General features: G+C 39.4%; 1 protein-coding gene across 1 annotated transcript in view; it reads left to right on the forward strand.

Moving 5' to 3' along the window:
• NRIP1 (nuclear receptor interacting protein 1) overlaps positions 1-16,538 on the forward strand; it is a 142,212-nt gene that overhangs the window by 36,606 nt on the left and 89,068 nt on the right. The window contains exon 2 of the mRNA XM_032678715.1: positions 7,931-8,056. The gene's annotated coding sequence lies outside the window, so the exon portion shown is untranslated. The remainder of the gene's footprint in view (positions 1-7,930; positions 8,057-16,538) is intronic.

The following is a 16,538-nucleotide window of genomic DNA, read 5'->3' on the forward strand; positions in this document are numbered from 1 at the left end:
TTTTTCTTTGTCTCCAAATACACTAGATTGTCTAGCTAGTTTAAATTGAGTCTGTTCCTGTGAGTGTGTTCATTAAGTCTGAATAATGAAAGCATCTCTTTTTCCTCTCGGTTTAGTACAAACAATACAAAGAAAGCCATAACCTAGATAATCACGAAGGCTTAAACCCACCAAGTTCATTTACTAAAAGTACAGTCCTCAAAGTTGCAGGAGTTAGGATGGTTTTGTGTTTGTTTGGTTGGGGTTTTTTTGTTTTGTTTTGTTTTGTTTTGGTGGGGTTTTGTTTTTGTTTGGTTGGTTTGGTTTTTTCTTTTGTTGTTTTTATTTAGGGGGTTTTTTTGTAGTTTTTTGTTTTCATGAGAGCATTTTCTAATTACATTCTATAAAAGCCTTGGCTGATTTACCCAAGGTTAAACACCCAATAAAATTACCGATGCTAGTGGGCACTTTATATTAAATATTTAATATGTGTCCATAGTATTTTAATATTTCAATGCTTAATATTATCTACCTATTTTATCTCTATAGGCAGAAAATTGTCCTCTGTTTTCCCTTTTCTCCAGATGAATTTACATGCTGAGACAATAAGATATATTTCTTCCAACCTGGTTTTAAAAGCATCAGGGACCAATTTCATAAAAGAATGATATGGTAGTGTCAGGATCTACCTGTGTCAGGGTATTTGGAAAACTTTATACAATGAGCAAAAGCTCCTGTGGATGCATTCCCTCTGTTGCTTCCAATGTAATTTTGGTAGATGATGTTTATGGTCTCCTTTAGTAGCAGCTTATATGAAGCATGGAATTGCTTAGGGAGAGAGCAGTGAGTGAGAGATTTGCAAAAGCAGCGTGTGTGGAAATGGGAGAAGGTCTCTACCTCCATTTTAAGTACTGTGGATTGTTGTGGGCTTCATTCCCAGCTGACAGAGACACTAGATAAGTCTCCATGCAACTCCATTCCCAACTGAGCTCATGGGGCCAAAGGTTTGCTATCTTTGTTCCAGCTGCTGATCAAGGAAACAGTTGGTCTCCATTGCTGCCATCTATTCACAGACATTCAGAGAGTATAGCTGGATTGTTCACCCACACAGCACAAAAGCTAGGACTTTGTTTTGTTGTAGATAAAGAAAATTATAAAGTCTTCTGTGCTTGTATTACATAATTTTCACATCTGCAATATAAAATGTATCTGTAGCTGTGGCACTGCAAAACCTGGGCTATTGTTTTGTATTCAAAAGCTTCTGGTTTTTTTTAAATGCAGTTTTGCCCTCAGTAGGGGATTTCTTTGCCAAAAAATAACGGGGTGAAAAGACATCCAGCCTTCATTCTGTGAAAGAGGTTTAGAGCGAGCTGCTGCTATGTCCTCCTGGTCTGGGGGACACAAAGCTGTCTGGCTTGACACCTCTGAGAAACAGGAGTGTGTCTCCACATCTCTATCTCCTTTGCATAATCTGTGATATCTGAATTAAGTTTCCTGACATATTAACACTTTGAAGCTGAGTTAATATACTGTGTTGTATAATACATTATGTATGACTTGGGCATCAATTGTGCTGGAGCATCAGCAGCCACAGACTTGAAAATGTCTCTTTCAGTGACAGAAATCCTAAATAATACTGAAACCAAATTCTGTTGGCATAATTTTATTTTGTATTTCTTGTCCCATTGCAGCATCTCTTACTTGCAAAACCACTCATGTTCAAGCCATCTAGCTTCCTCTTCTCTCCTCCATGTACTTGTCACGAAGTCCCTGTTCCACATCTTTCATATTACAGATATTCCCATGGTGCTGCATGGTTAATTTTAGTTTGTAACATCAGAAGTGTTAGGATTATGTTAGCGTTGCTGAGCCTGGGCACTATGATGTGAAAAAGAACAATGATGAGCATTAACATTTATAATAACAATGTGCTGTAAAGAAGAGTAAAAAACGAAAACAAACCCTACTGTGTTTTTTCTCTTCTTGTGTATTCATGTGCTCCCAAACACAGCTAAGATAGAGCTTGTTTCATCAGAAATTGTCTTGTAAATTATACATTGGTCTGACATTGGATACAGTGTGTGTATATATATATATATTTATATATGTAGCCAAATATGCAGTCAGAAGTTTATTAGTCTTAATATAACTCATCTTAAGCCTGATTACTTTGTTTCAAAATTAGACTCTTAGAACATATTAATTATGGACATATCCCCAGACAACATGGCTGTCCACGGGGGATTTCTGCCCTTAACTCTGATTAGTGTTAATAGGAGATATCCATGTAAACTCCTAGAGGACCAAAAGAGAAATAGTGTTCTGCTAGCTGTGTTTTTTTGTTTAGGGTATACAACAGTGCTGAGGTGTTCCAGGAGGGAATTGGTAGAGTGCTTGATAGTGCCAGTCTGAACCCTTTCCTCTATTTACATAAATATTGTAAATATTCCTGTTTACAAGAGCATGTAGTGACAGGACAAGGGGGAATGGCTTCAAACTGAAACAGAGCAGGTTTAGATTAGATAATAGGAAAAAATTTACTGTGAGGGTGGTGAGGCACTGGAATATGTTTCCCAGAGAAGCTGGGGATGCTCCATGCCTGGAAATGTTCGAGGCCAGGTAGGATGGGGCTCTGAGCAATCTGGGCTAGTGAAAGGTGTTCCTGTCCATGGCAGGGGCTTGGAACTAAATGAGCTTTAAGGTCCCTTCCAACCCAGGCCATTCTATGATTCTCTGTGGTGGATTCTGGATATGATAAAAGCACATCACAATACTATACACAATATTGTATATTTTAAAGTTCATATATAAAGTGATACTCCTTTTTCTTTAGTTGGGTTTTTTTTGTTGTCATTGTTTTGGCTTTCTAACCTGAATTAGACACTAGGGAATATCTTTTTTATTTTTTTCCCTGGAAGCACTGGACTGAGGAATGCTACTATTATATAAATAATGTCTACGTGACTTGGTATTGTATGCACTAACTATTCACTTGTCATTATTCTCCCACCCTGAATTTCTTGTGGAAAAAATTATCTCATTTGGAATTAGCAACAGGAACAATTTCCAGACTGAGGGCTGTCTTGTGCTAGAAGCTTGATAAACTTAGAGATTATTTGGCTTGTGTTGTCTGAGACTTCTGGGATCTAGTTTAAGCTAAGCATGTGATAATTAAAATAGTTTCTTAGTGATGGAGAATTTACTGCATCTTTTGACAATTCATCTCAGTAGCTAATTATACTTAAAACATGCTTTTTATCTCCAGATTGAACTTGCAAATATTGGATTCTGTTGTGTGTCTGCCCACTAATTTAAAGTCTTATGAAATATCTGCTTCTTGTCTAGTCCCTTAAAGATTATAATCTTCTCTTTGAAGCAAAATGCATTTAGTTCAATGTCTCACTGCAAGGAGTCTTTTTTTCCAGACCTAAATCGTTCTTGTTGCTCTTCTCGACACCCTTTCCAAGCTTATTTATTTTTATTTATTTATTTTAATTAAAGGTACCATAGTTTCCCAGAGGCTTGCCTGCTTTGTTCACGGAGATGTTATGGTTTACTTGGCTTCATTCATGTGCATGTCTGCAGCTGTCCCCAGCCAAGCAAATGGTGCAGATCCTCATGCCTGCCCTCGTGGAGAGAGGTCTGACACCCTCGAACTGATGGAAAGAGAAGGCAGGTGTTATCCAGAATCCAACCTAAGGGTTTTGTTGTTTAACACCATTCAGAAGCTGCACCCAGAAATAAAGCAGGATCTCTTCCAAATGATCGTGTCTATTCTTAGCAACAGCTAAATCTTATGATCATCATGGTAGGCCCGTGTGACGAGAGGGCCGTGTTCCAGGGTAGAGGTGATGAGGAATGCATAATGCATGTTTTGTCATGGGGGGGGGGCACCTCAAGGAGGAGAAGGTACAGCTTTCTGGATATACAAAGGAAAATAATACGGTGTAACACTCTTGCAGTTGTGCCAGCTGCTTTGCAGTCATAGGAGGGCAACAGCACTCGTACCCAAAGTGGGAGCAACACAAGTAATTCTGTCGTTTGCTGTCAGCCCGCTCTCTGCAAGGAATGCAAATCAAACTCTAGGATTAGATGAACACTGATGCTGTCAAAGCAGTGCCCTGAAGGTGGGGGGTAAAAAAATAGATCCAAATAAGAAACGTCATGGGCTTCTCGCAGGTAACCGCAGGAGCTGACCATCCTCACCCCATCGCTTCTGAGTCCTGCCAGCCCAGCTTCATGCAAGGGAGTGCTTTGAAATTGCTTTCCTTGATTTATTCTTTACCCACCTGACTTGCTAGACTAGTTGAAAATTTCCTTTTTTGTATCATTCTGTTAATGATAATGAAGGAAAACTGGGTCAGGTGTGTGTGGGTGTGTCTTCATATACAGGGAAAAAGAAAAAAAAAAGAAGAGAAAAAAGCTCACCAGAGAGGCTTGGAAGGAAATTTATGTTGAAAAGAAGGTAGTGATGGAAAAAAAGTGTGACTGTGATCCCTCTGTCTGTGGCTAATTTTTTTTCGTCAAACAGGCAGTAACAAATATTTGTGGTACCTGAAGACATGGAAAATACACTTTCAACTATTTGTTTTATTCTAATTGCAGATGAAGAATTGTTCAGAAAATCTTTATTTTCTCAATCTTCTTTTGCCACTCTAACAACACAGACACAATAGGGCATTTCCAGGATCTACCAGTTATTTTCTGTCACTCAGTTTTGTTACAGTAAATGCATATGTGCATCTTAAGCTTTTACTTTTGGTACAGAAATGATTAAAGCATTATGTGGTCTCTTTTGGGGTTTTCATTTGGTCCTTGTTTAGGTAGGTTTCTGTTCCTGATCAAAGTTTTTATTAGTAAAGGAAAGGGCACAAATATCTCTACGGATTTGCTGGGCTGTGCATGTTAGCATATGTTATGAAACACGCAGAAGCCAAGCACTGACAATGCTCCAAAGCAAAATCAGTAGCAAAAAGCTGTACAACTATAAAACTCATGACACTTCCATAAAGTATGGCTTTTTAGTGTGGATTAGCTGACACTTTCTTACTATTTCATTTTTTATCTGATTTATTCAGTAAGGTTGAATGTCACTGCAGGCTGAAATACTGTAGGTATCATCTCAAGAAGTGGTGCAAAGACAGGCCTCAAACATTGCCTGATTTCTGTATTTAGCTCTGGTTATTACAATTAAGTCACTCAAAAGAGAGCACACAGCAAATATTCACAGTATTCAGAAGGTACATAAAGTCTACGTTGATCTTGGTTTTGGTACTTTCTAATAGTTAATGTAATCCTATCAAGTTGGGTGGTGGGTTTTATTTTTTGGGGGATAGGAACGTGGGAAAAAAACGCTCACACCATGTTTAAAGCCACATCAACAAAGAACTTTACTCAAGGAGGAGACGTTAATAAGTAATGAAACAAAGGCTCTTTTATAGAGATTAAATGTACATGTGTCTAAGTACAAAGTTCGTGTTGCAAAGTGCAGCTGTTTCTCTGCTCACAGCCCCAAAGCCCTGGGTTCAAAGTCTGCCTGCTTTCCTGTCACAGAGCTGACCAGGGCAAGGTCCGGCCCAAGTTCAGAGTTCAGTGTCTGAGGGCCCGCTGGCTCTGCCGGCCGCGCTCTCTGACACGCTCAGGAGAAGCAGGAGCTGGCTTAACATTATAAGTACAGACAACAAAAACTTCCTGTCCTCTTTTCTGATGTGTCAGATTACATTAAAGAAGGGATGTTCTGGATGGAGTGGCTGGACTGTTTAAAAGTAATGCCTTGTATAACAGAGCGACCTCACCAAACCCCACGGAAGGAGCGGGCCAGTGAGAGGATGCACGTGGGAAATAGCGCCCGTTTGCGTTCTCCTTCCTCCTGAGGTTTACTTAAATGAGGGAAAATGAAGTAAAAGAACTAATTATCTGTATCCAAAGAGATGAACCCTTTAAAAAAGAAACAGAAAAGAAAAAAGCCAGTCCATGTGTTTCCTTTGTGTCACGATAACGGTGTTCCACACCATGGGGGTGAAGAGAACTTAATATGTCTGGATATCCTGCTTTCAAATCCTCTTTTTTCTTCTCCTTCAGAGGCTTTTTCGAAGCTAACCCCAACTTTCTTATTCATAAGGGCTGCAAACCCCACCTGTGCAGCTTTTTTGATTAGCTGTGGTCATATCAAAGGCTGCTGTATCCAAGCACAGATCCTGAGTGAGAATGGAGACTGACGGCTGAGAGCAAAGGCTGGTACAAACAGCCTTGGAGGAATTTATATCTCAGGCAATGCTGTAGCGGTATTACAGACAGAGAAAAGTTTCCTATCGGTTGCCACATCCTTTATCAAGGAAAGGATGGTAAACCATGGGTGGTAAACCAAGTCATCAGTGCTCAGTGCCCACAGCATGCTGCAGGTCTGAGCAGACTGCTGTCATCTCACTTCATTGAAAAGAACATGGATGTTCTGAAAACTTTCTCAGACATCAGAGGTCTGCCCCCTTTGTACCGCAGTTTCTATATGTCTGCGTTCAATAAATTTAATTATTGAGAGCCACAATTAAAATCAGGACTCAAGGAAGAACCGTAGTAGCCCAAAACGTGAGGTTTGGACCTAAAGATTTGTGTGTTTAGAAATGATGATTTTTTTCTTCCCTGCAAACATTCATGAGTCTGTCAAACACCAGAGGAGCTCTCCTCTGAGGAGTTAGTCCTGTGCTTTGGTTATTATTTCAGGTCTAACCTCCCACTTCTGAGCAATGTATTTGAGGAACTGAGAGAGACCCTACAGTGAACACTCCAGACCACAGCTTGTAAGGGCTCAGATGGGTGCATGCACTACTTAGTGCTCAAAACGGGGGAAAAAAAAGGCAGCCAAGGTCCAAAGATCCAAAATAATGTGTTATAATGTCTGAGACCTTCCTGGCAGATGCTGAGAAGTAGAAATAACAGGAACTGCACTTGTGATGTTCCATTCCTGTCCTGGACTGTGGAAACTCCAGTATTGGGCTTTTTTTCTGTCACTCTTTGCTGGCTCTGTGCAACCACTGCAGTGAATAGATAAGTCACTGAGACTAGTATTAAGTAGTGACACTGGTAGAGCATACCCATAATCAGTTCGTTTGGTCTGCACTGATGCAAATCTCTGACATAGCAGTGATGGTGAGTAACATTTTCTGTTGCTCCCACTGCTGAAGTTCTGCCCCAGTCTCTGGCCTCTCTTTGCTTGGCTGATTATACCTGGCCTTGGAATCTTTGTTTCCTAAGAAACTCTGACTAGAGCCACTACCCTCCCCAGCACTTCAGGCTGCTGCAAACATACAAAAGGTGGGGAGAAGATTATAAAATTAACAGGTGTAAGATGTGTACATTGCTTACAGCACTGATAAAAGTCCTTCAGGTGGTACAGCTCTACTGGATGGTAACTACAGATTTGATCCTTGGCTTGCCTCATTCAGAAAGATGATCCCTGTCAGGCTATTATCTAGTGTGTGCAGTGGGTTGCTTTCATTCTTTCCTCTTGGCATTGACACATATTAATAATAATATATTTGCAGGGGGAGGTATAATGGCAGGAAGGGGGAGACTCCCTATAGACCCATGGTTAGTAAGGTTGCATGGGCTAGGGCAGCAGGCTGCAGTTCAGGTACATAGTCCAAATGAAGCAAAACAGGACCAGCTTTGCAAGGTAGCAACTCCTGGTTGCTGGCTTTGCTAAAGTAGATAGGTGACTGTTTGTATCTCCCTCTTGCCTTCCCCTGCCCCCATTGTCATGACAGTCTTCTCTGCCTGTGTCACCTGGTTTCAGTTAGAAATACAGGAATAAACAGGAAAATTACTCACAGATCAATTCTTGTTTTCCTTGTTTAATTTCTTTTCTTTTACTCTCTCTTTTATTTTTCTTTTAATTTAAACTTTTGCCTGTGCGTGTTTGCTATTGTTTCAAATTTATTATTTTCTTTCTCAGCAGACTGTTTGAGAGTCATCCCATCTGTTGCCTACCTGAACCAAGAATCAAATCCTAGAGTAGGACTGTGCTGTACTACTTGGTTGGAGATCTACTGATATCCTAGTATTGGGAAAGACCTAACAGGTAAGTAAAAGTCAATTTATTCAAGGTGCTGAGACCCTTAGAAGAAATTAATCCTATTGCTATGTTCCCTCCTTGAAAAAACAATGGCTGGGAAAAGGTCTATGCATGCAAATATGGCTTGCAGGATTTTTTTTAATCCTGAAAGTAGTATCTTTCCACTAAGGGTATGTGCCTGTGAATTGTTTTCTTCTTAGTTTACACACTCCTCAGTCCCTTTTTCGAAGCCCTTCAGGTAAGGCTATCAGAAAAGCCTTCCTTCCATCTAGCTTCCCACTTCTCATGTAAGCTCAGATGTCTTAAGAAAATACAGAGGGATTTCCTTTGGCTGCAATACTGGAAGAAAACAAACCAGAACAGTCCAAAATAGGATTGGCATAGCTGCCCTTGGGCTGGCCTTTTTGTTTGTTTCTGATTTTTATTTTTGTTTGTTTGTTTGTTTGTTTTGCTCTCCTCTTCAGAATTTTCTTTTCTGCATGTCTTCTACATTTTGTCCACACTAGAGTGGTAGAGTAAGAGGGCTTGTCTGCAGCTAGAGATTTACTGCTTTATTCGCCTGGGGTAGATAAGGCAAACTTTCCATCACCACTTGCATCTTCCCAATGCAGGTCATGTTATATCAGCTAGAATGTGCTTGTACAGATACTCAAAATGCTCTGTAAAGCCAATTGACATCTATCCTTTGGTGTCATATTTATGCAGTAAAACAGTTTGTGAATTAAGAGTTTACCTAACTTTTTAAAAATTGTATTTCAAATAAAATACAAATGTATACTGGGTGACTGCTAAAAGCAGAAGAGATCTTTCAGTATCTCACTGCTTTATATTTTGGTAATAATGAAACTAGTACACCTTGGACTAGTGACACACATTCTTACAAAATTAGAACGAAAGAGTGAATTAAAAATGAAGTTATTTTTATACGTCTACATATATTTGCTACGTAAGGTCTGACAAACTTCTTCAAAAGAGTTGTTCCAACAGCAGTGTTTTTTCCTCCTATTCAGGTTAAACCTTTCACTGGCAAGAATCTCAGGTTTTTGCACTTCAGTCCTAGAGCATGGTCTGCACTATGTAAAATACTGATTAAAAATATTCCTTCCTGAGGGAAAAAAATAGTAAAATCATCAACTTTGCCTACAACCTGTTAATTATGATATATTCAAGAAAGGTTCAAGTCTTTATTATGAAAGGACATTGTTCCTTTTGGTCTTTATGTCTGATTTTGTATGAAAACATAGACTTGTATTGCTTCTGTGTTAAGTGGAAGGTTCTGTGACATCTCTCTGGATCTGGGTGCTGGTTTGCCATAGTTAAGGGTGGAGATCAGTGGTTTATTGTGGAGATGCTGGTTTTAAATTCAGCATTGAGATTGTGGTAGAAGCTTTTGGTTTACTGAGGTCTCAATTCTCAAAAAATAAATCTCAATAAACTGCCACCTACAGTGGGAGTGATTTAAATATTTAATGATGTTGTGGCTGGAAAATGAACGAATGTAGAAAGAACTTCTAGAGTTAACATAGAAATTACATCTTGCCTGTGTTACTTTTAGCTTGTTCTTCGTTTCTCTAAGTCACTCCCACACTCTGGGATTGATCCTTTGTTCCTGCTCTTGTTCCCCAAAGTGCTCCCTGCCTGCCTATCAGTATGGACGTGTAATTTTCATCTGTGGAGAATTTTCTAACTTTTTAGTCATAACTGAAAATTTATGTGCTCAGTTCAGCTCAATGAATTGCATGACAAATCTCTAGCACTGCAGACGCCATCAGGGAGACAGAGAGACTGGCCGTCTGTCTTGCCAAGTATCTCAGCAATCCCAGGACAGAATAAGCTTCCTAATGCGACAATGAGCTGTGTTGACTTTTTGATATATTCGGGTACAAAGTTCCCGTTGGAGATTTTGTTTCCGAATGAGAATTTGCCGCAGCTGGGTATCAACACTGGGCTCTCGTATCTGTCGGAGAGGGACAGGGAGGGGAAAACATTGGTGCATTTCGGTGCTTTATCAGCCGTGCTGGTGGGTGGTGTGAAGATGGAAAAGGAGCAAGTGTACTTCTCACAGCCTTTAAGGTGTGTTTCTGCATGGGAAGGCTGTGTTCAGTAATGCAACTTAAATGTGCACTAATTACCTCTTACTTATTTACCTGAATTGATATGTAATATACACTATTTTGATATATTTATTCTTATTTCAAACCTTTTGCTGCTTTTTAGGCTGGAAATGTAACATCACCATGTTTTTATTTTCTGTGTTGACAAGCAAACTTGCTTCCTAGTAAGCAGATGAATTGTTTAGTTTTCAGACAAAATAAGAACATCCTCTTTGGAATTATATTATAGCACGATCTGGTCTGGCTGAGAGACTGGTGGGTACACCTTACACAAACAACAGGTGTTCAAATTTATTACTATGGCTAAAATAGCATTTGCTGAAATATAAATAAAAATCTCTGAGAATGCATGAAAGATTTGAAAATGTGTCCGAGTTTTTTTATTTATATTGCATTTCGATAGCTCATTTCACATAATAGTGAAATTGTTTTGGCTTACTTGGTTTCAGAAGAAGTGGAGACTGATTGTCCATGGATTTCATTTGAGCCACAAGTTCTAGGTCAGTAAGGCCTTGATTTCTTTTTTGAAATACCAAATCAATTTTTGTGAAGGACAGAGCATAAGTTTTAACTTTAGTCTCAGTTTTCTATCTTTAATATGTTTTCTGAATGGACTCCTGTAATCTGGAATATTAGTGATGCAGAGCTTGCTTACTTTGACTATTACCAGTAGCCAGCCACTGGTTGTGCACGTAGTGAAATGAAGCTGGTGAAGAGGAGGACACACCCATGGAAGAGAGGAAAAAACCTGTAATGGCAACTTATCATAGAATCATAGAAAGGCTTAGACTGGAAGGGACCTTAAAGATCTTCTAGTTCCAGCCTCCCCGCCACTATGAAATTGGCCACCCATCTTTCTTGTAATACAATGATGCTGGCAAAAAAACTTTAAATCCTGCAATTCTTCATGTCTCTATGGAATTCTTGTCTCTAATTGTTGTTAGATTTTACTTTTCTGTGTTTATGTCCCATTTTTTCCCTACTTTGCCATTGATTTTGTGGCAAGGAGCTAATGTAAGACAGTGGTTTTGAAAAACGCACCCTGTTTTTCTTAAGCATCAGCTCAGTGAATCTTCCTTTGAGCTTCAAATCCATTCAATACTCAGGATTTGAGCCAGGGCCACAAGGCAAAACTCTTCTGTTGCAAAAAAAAAAAAAAAAAAAAGGCAAACAAAAAGCTAGAGGACTTTTAATGATCAAGCAGAGATGATAGGACCTTGGCATATGAAAAACTATGATGTAGTAAATCAAAGCAGGCTGTCTTGAGTTTAGTAATATTTCTATGCTAATAAATTAGTGTCATAAGTGATTTGTCAATAAGATGTAGAATATGCTATGAAGGAAGTCAGACAATATTTTTCTTTCACACAGAAAAATGGGGTGAGGTCATAGCAAAATCCTCAACAGGATTTTTTTATCTAAGTAAGATGTGGGTTGTCTGACACACTGTACAATATTTGCATATTTAAATTCTTATATGCCTAAAATATCCTTATATACCTTGGAAGAGTTTAATGAGAACTTCTGCGGTAGGGAGCCACAGTGCTGTAGTGGAGAATAGTCCAGGGATGTGCAGAACTTCTGAAGCAGTGGCTCCAAAACTTGCTTGACCCAAGCTGTACATGTGGATAGGGTGAAGTTCATGGCCCATTCCACCTTTCTTCTCAGAGATGAACCTCATAGCTGCCACTTTCAACAAGAACTGCATGCCCAAGAAGAAGGGACAGTAACATCTGTCATCACTATTCCCTCACACACAAACCAAACCATGCCCTTCTATGTCACAAACCTTCCAAACTCTCATGCTAATGTAGTGCAGACAAGAACTCTTGCTTCACAGCCATGCACAAAACAGATAATGCTGTCTAAAGGGTGTTAGGCACCTGTCCTGAGGAACCAGGAAGGCAGGAAGGAATTTGAGCTTGGGCCTATGATTGTGTTGGGACCAGTACTGTTGAATATCTTCATCAATGACATAGACAGTGGGATCAAGTGCACCCTCAGCAAATTTGCAGACAAAGCCAAGCTGTGTGGTGCTGTTGACATGCCTGAGGGAAGGGATGCCATCCAGAGAGACCTGGACAAAATCCAGAACTGGGCCCATTTGAACCTCATGAGATTCAACAAGACCAAGAGCAGGGTCTCTGGTATCAATCCAGGCTGGGGGATGAACAGATCAAGCGCAGCCCTGATGAGAAGGATTTGGGGGTGCTGGTGGCTGAGAGGCTGGACATGACCCAGCCATGTGCACTGGGAGCCCAGAAACCCCCCGTGTCCTGGGCTGCATCCAGAGCAGTGTGGGCAGCAGGGGAGGGAGGGGATTCTGCCCCTCTGCTCTCCTCTGCTGAGACCCCACCTGCAGTGCTGCCTCCAGCTCTGGGGTCCCCAGCACAGGAAGGACATGGTCCTGTTGGAGCAAGTCCAGAGGAGGGTCCTGAAGATGGTCAGAGGGCTGGAGCACCTCTCCTGTGAAGACAGACTGAAAGAGTTGGAGTTGCTCAGCCTGGATAAGAGAAGGGTCTGGGGAGACCTTATAGTGGCCTTTCAGTATTTGAAGGGGGCCTATAAGAAAGATGGAAACAAACTTCTAGCAGGGCCTGTTGCAACAGGACAAGATGCAATGGTTTTAAAATAAAAGAGGGTAGATTCAGACTAGATATAAGAAAGAAATTTTTTATATTGAGGGTGGCAAAACACTGTCACAGATTGCCTGGAGATGTGCTGGATTCCCCATCCCTGGAAACATGCAAGTTCATGTTGGATGGGGCTCTGAGCAACCTGGTAGAGTGGAAGATGTTCCTGCTCACTGCATGGGGGTTGGACTAGGTGACCTTTAAAAGTCCCTTCCAATCCAAACCATTCTACTCATCTTTTGATCTGATTTTTCACATCATGCCCTGTTGCTTACAACCTTCCTCCACTGCTACTTCATGTGTGCAAAACTGCAGCTGAAAGTCCAGTCTGACCATTTGGCACTGCTCTCTGCAGTGATACTAAGGAAAAGCCTTAGGAGGGTCAAAGAATTGTTAAAACTCTAAAGATCCGCCCTGGTGCAACTTTGATCTGTTTGCTTTAATTCATTCCTGCCTTTAACAGATTTGGAAGTTCTGTGTTAGCACAAAATTTAGAAGTGTTATGTAGATGTCATGCCTCTGGAACTTTCTGGTTCAGCAGCAGAAGAAATCGAAGCCTTCTATTAACCTACCTAACAAGTATGATGCTGAGAAAAGAGGTTCTCTCCTTCTCAACATCCACAGAGTTTGGAAGGGTACAAGGCTGGTTTATTTGCTATATTTTTCAGGGCAAGCTTACTAATCTCTACTAAGACCTTTTTTTATAGTAGTAAGTCAGGTTCCCTGCAGTTTGGACCTGTTAGCCAGAGCACATCAGCCAGTGGCTCAGGAGCAGGTCTCTGAGGCAGAACTCCAGCACATCCTTTCGCACCTCATAATATATATATTCAGAACCACCTCTGCATTGTGCCCTGTGATTGCAGTTTCTTTTTGTGGGTTTCTGATTTCAGGTCGTGATTCCTGGGCAGATGCTTATTCCTGTCTCTGGCTGCTGACCCTTGGTTTGACTTTCTGGTTCCTGAATTTTAGCCACGAACATTCGGCTCCTTTCCCAGCTCTGGACACGGGCCCTAACCTTTGGGCTGAATAGCCTGTAATTCTAGATGGCCACCAGGTCATCTGTAGTAGACTGTACTCTAATTTATTCAGTCACAAATGAACTCTAAGAGATAAGTTTGGGTGTTGGTTTTGGTTTTTTTTTTTTTAAATTATGACAAATGCAGCTATTTATTTGCAAACTGGTCTTTTATCTGTATTTTGCTAGATTGCTAAATGTGAACTTCTACTTTCCATTAGTTATCATATTGTTCTAATGGCCATCTTTTCTTTGGGGAGAATATAATCATATCTCAGCCAGTGGAGCAAGTGAGCAGAAATGTTAGCATTTATAAAAATTTCAAATTGGTGGCTATAAGTTGAATAGATTACATCAGAAAAGGCAATAGCATCAGAACTTCCATTTCATTTCTATATGAAATGTTATAAATGTTACTGATATACATGTATGCATGATCTACTTTTTCTTACGGGAGTTCATAATGTCATGCCAACACACATGACATAAGAGTGTAAACAGACACTCAAACATGGTCAGACCTGTAAGAGTGTCATGACTGAAACTTGATGAAAATATGAGTTATGAAATCCACAAAGTATGAAGATAAATTTCCAGAAAGAGGAAGAACTGAAACTTATAATGTGTGTTAAATGTTCGGGTGGAAGAAGGGTCAGATTGCTTTGGCAGGAGAATAAATGGAGAAGGAGTACAAAGCTGAGTTGTAAAATGAACTTAATCAGTTACAAGTAATATGGAATAGTCAATAATGTGAAGCTGAGTGAAAAGAAAACTGCTTTTAGATATCCTATATATGTTATACTGCTCATACACAAAGATGGTATAGCATAGACATTTATATGCACATGCTCAACAGAAAATAAAAGTCACAAGATCTGGGTGAATTTTATTTCAGAAGTTCAGGAATAAAAAGTTCCCTGTTGATGCAATGTTTTTGCTTTGTAATATTTTGATGGTGCTAGGTATCCAAAATCACAGGACAGATCCATCTGTCCTGTTCCTGTGTCAAAATATGTGACAGTTGTCAATCTAGGAAAAGCGTGCTTGTTACTTTGCTGTAGCTTAAAGGCAAGTTATATTATCGTCTGTTGTTCATAGCTGTTTCATAGAAATGTGAAGCTTGCTTAATTTTAGAGCTTAAATCAAGGCACACCAATATGGACACATTTAGATTAACTTTTTTATTAAATTATACAAACTTCCTTGCTAAACCCATCTCCTTATGCCCTTTGACAAGAGGAACTGTCCTTTACTAGAGTAATTTTCCTCTAAATACTTTTTTTTTCCTCTGAAGCAGGCTAGCTCAGATGAGAGATAGCAAGTTGTTTGTGGAATTTAGCTAAGACTCTGCTTTGTATAAGTGAAGAGGATGGTGGAAGCAGCAAGTTTAGTGTATTGCTTCGGTGTGTTTCTTCCAAACTGGTCACGTACCTTAATAAGATTTTACATACTTTCGTTAAACTATCAGTTCAGAGAAAGAAACCTGGTGAAATAAAACAAGTGCCTTCTTCAATTAGTTGTTGTCCAGTTAAAATTTGTTAGTATAAAAAGCTACAGCAGAACAGCAGGGCACAGCTTTTGTCTAAACTGAGAATTTTTACTTAGTGTAAAGCTCTTTAATGGAACTGCCCATGATTTCATGTGACATTCACCGTGCATAATGACATCTTTCCCCCCCCCCCCAATGAATTAAAAATGGAAAGTACTTCCAGTACCTCTTGGTAGGTACCAAGAAGTCAGATCCCTTGGTACCACGGAGATCCTTTCTTCATTACAGGCAGGTAGTTTCCATTATTCGTGCTGGGTACCATTTCATTTAAAGTCCCACCATTACTTAAAAAGCAAGATATTAATGAGAGATGTTACTGGAGTGCGGTCTTTTAATTTGATATTGTTCGATCCAGCTGTTTTAAAATTTCTAAGAATAAAGCTTCCATTACCTTATATTAGAGAAGATTTTTATAGGCAGGAACATCTAATTCTTATCTAGTTTCCCTTGATAGCCAATTGCCTTTCCTAAATCTTCACTATTTACTTCTTTGTTAATCCTTTTGCTTTGCTTTAAATAATTTCTCTGATTCCTTGATATCCATACATTGCAGTTAGTTATATATAGATATTTTTCATACCACCCCCATCCACTTAGCTGGTGAGTAGCCAAGTAATACATACTTAGCACTTTTAATTTTACCTCATAAATCAATCATTGTAGCTGCAAAATCAGTTACATTTTTCCTTAAACCATCATTCAATACAAAGAGTCCATTATGCATGTCTGTGAATAATATATTAATTGTGTGGTTTAAAATCATAAACAACGTTACACAATTAACTACATAAAATTGCTCACTTTGAAAACTGTATAACTACAATTTCTATAATAGTAGCTAAAAGACGACAGCATTAAGCCAGGCATTGTCACTCTGAATTGCCACTGGTAAAGCAGAGGCCTCTTAAATGTGCAATTATGATAAAGGGAAAGCGTATTCCTTGTTTCAGATTTATTGCTTTAAGTACTTTTCCAAAGGTTTTCACCTTGTTTTGTATTGCTGTGCACTAATGGTGTGAGACAAGATTACTTCAGTGAATGGTTTTATTAATATAAAGAAATATTACTAAAATTTTTTTTATAGCTGGATTTAAACATCTTTTTCACTGTGCTGTACTCTCTATCAGGTTGTTAAAAAAAAAGATAAAAATTACTTCTTTACTGATTTGGGTCTTTT

Source organism: Chiroxiphia lanceolata, chromosome 2, assembly GCF_009829145.1.
Source record: "Chiroxiphia lanceolata isolate bChiLan1 chromosome 2, bChiLan1.pri, whole genome shotgun sequence".
NCBI classification, from domain to species: Eukaryota; Metazoa; Chordata; class Aves; order Passeriformes; family Pipridae; genus Chiroxiphia; species Chiroxiphia lanceolata.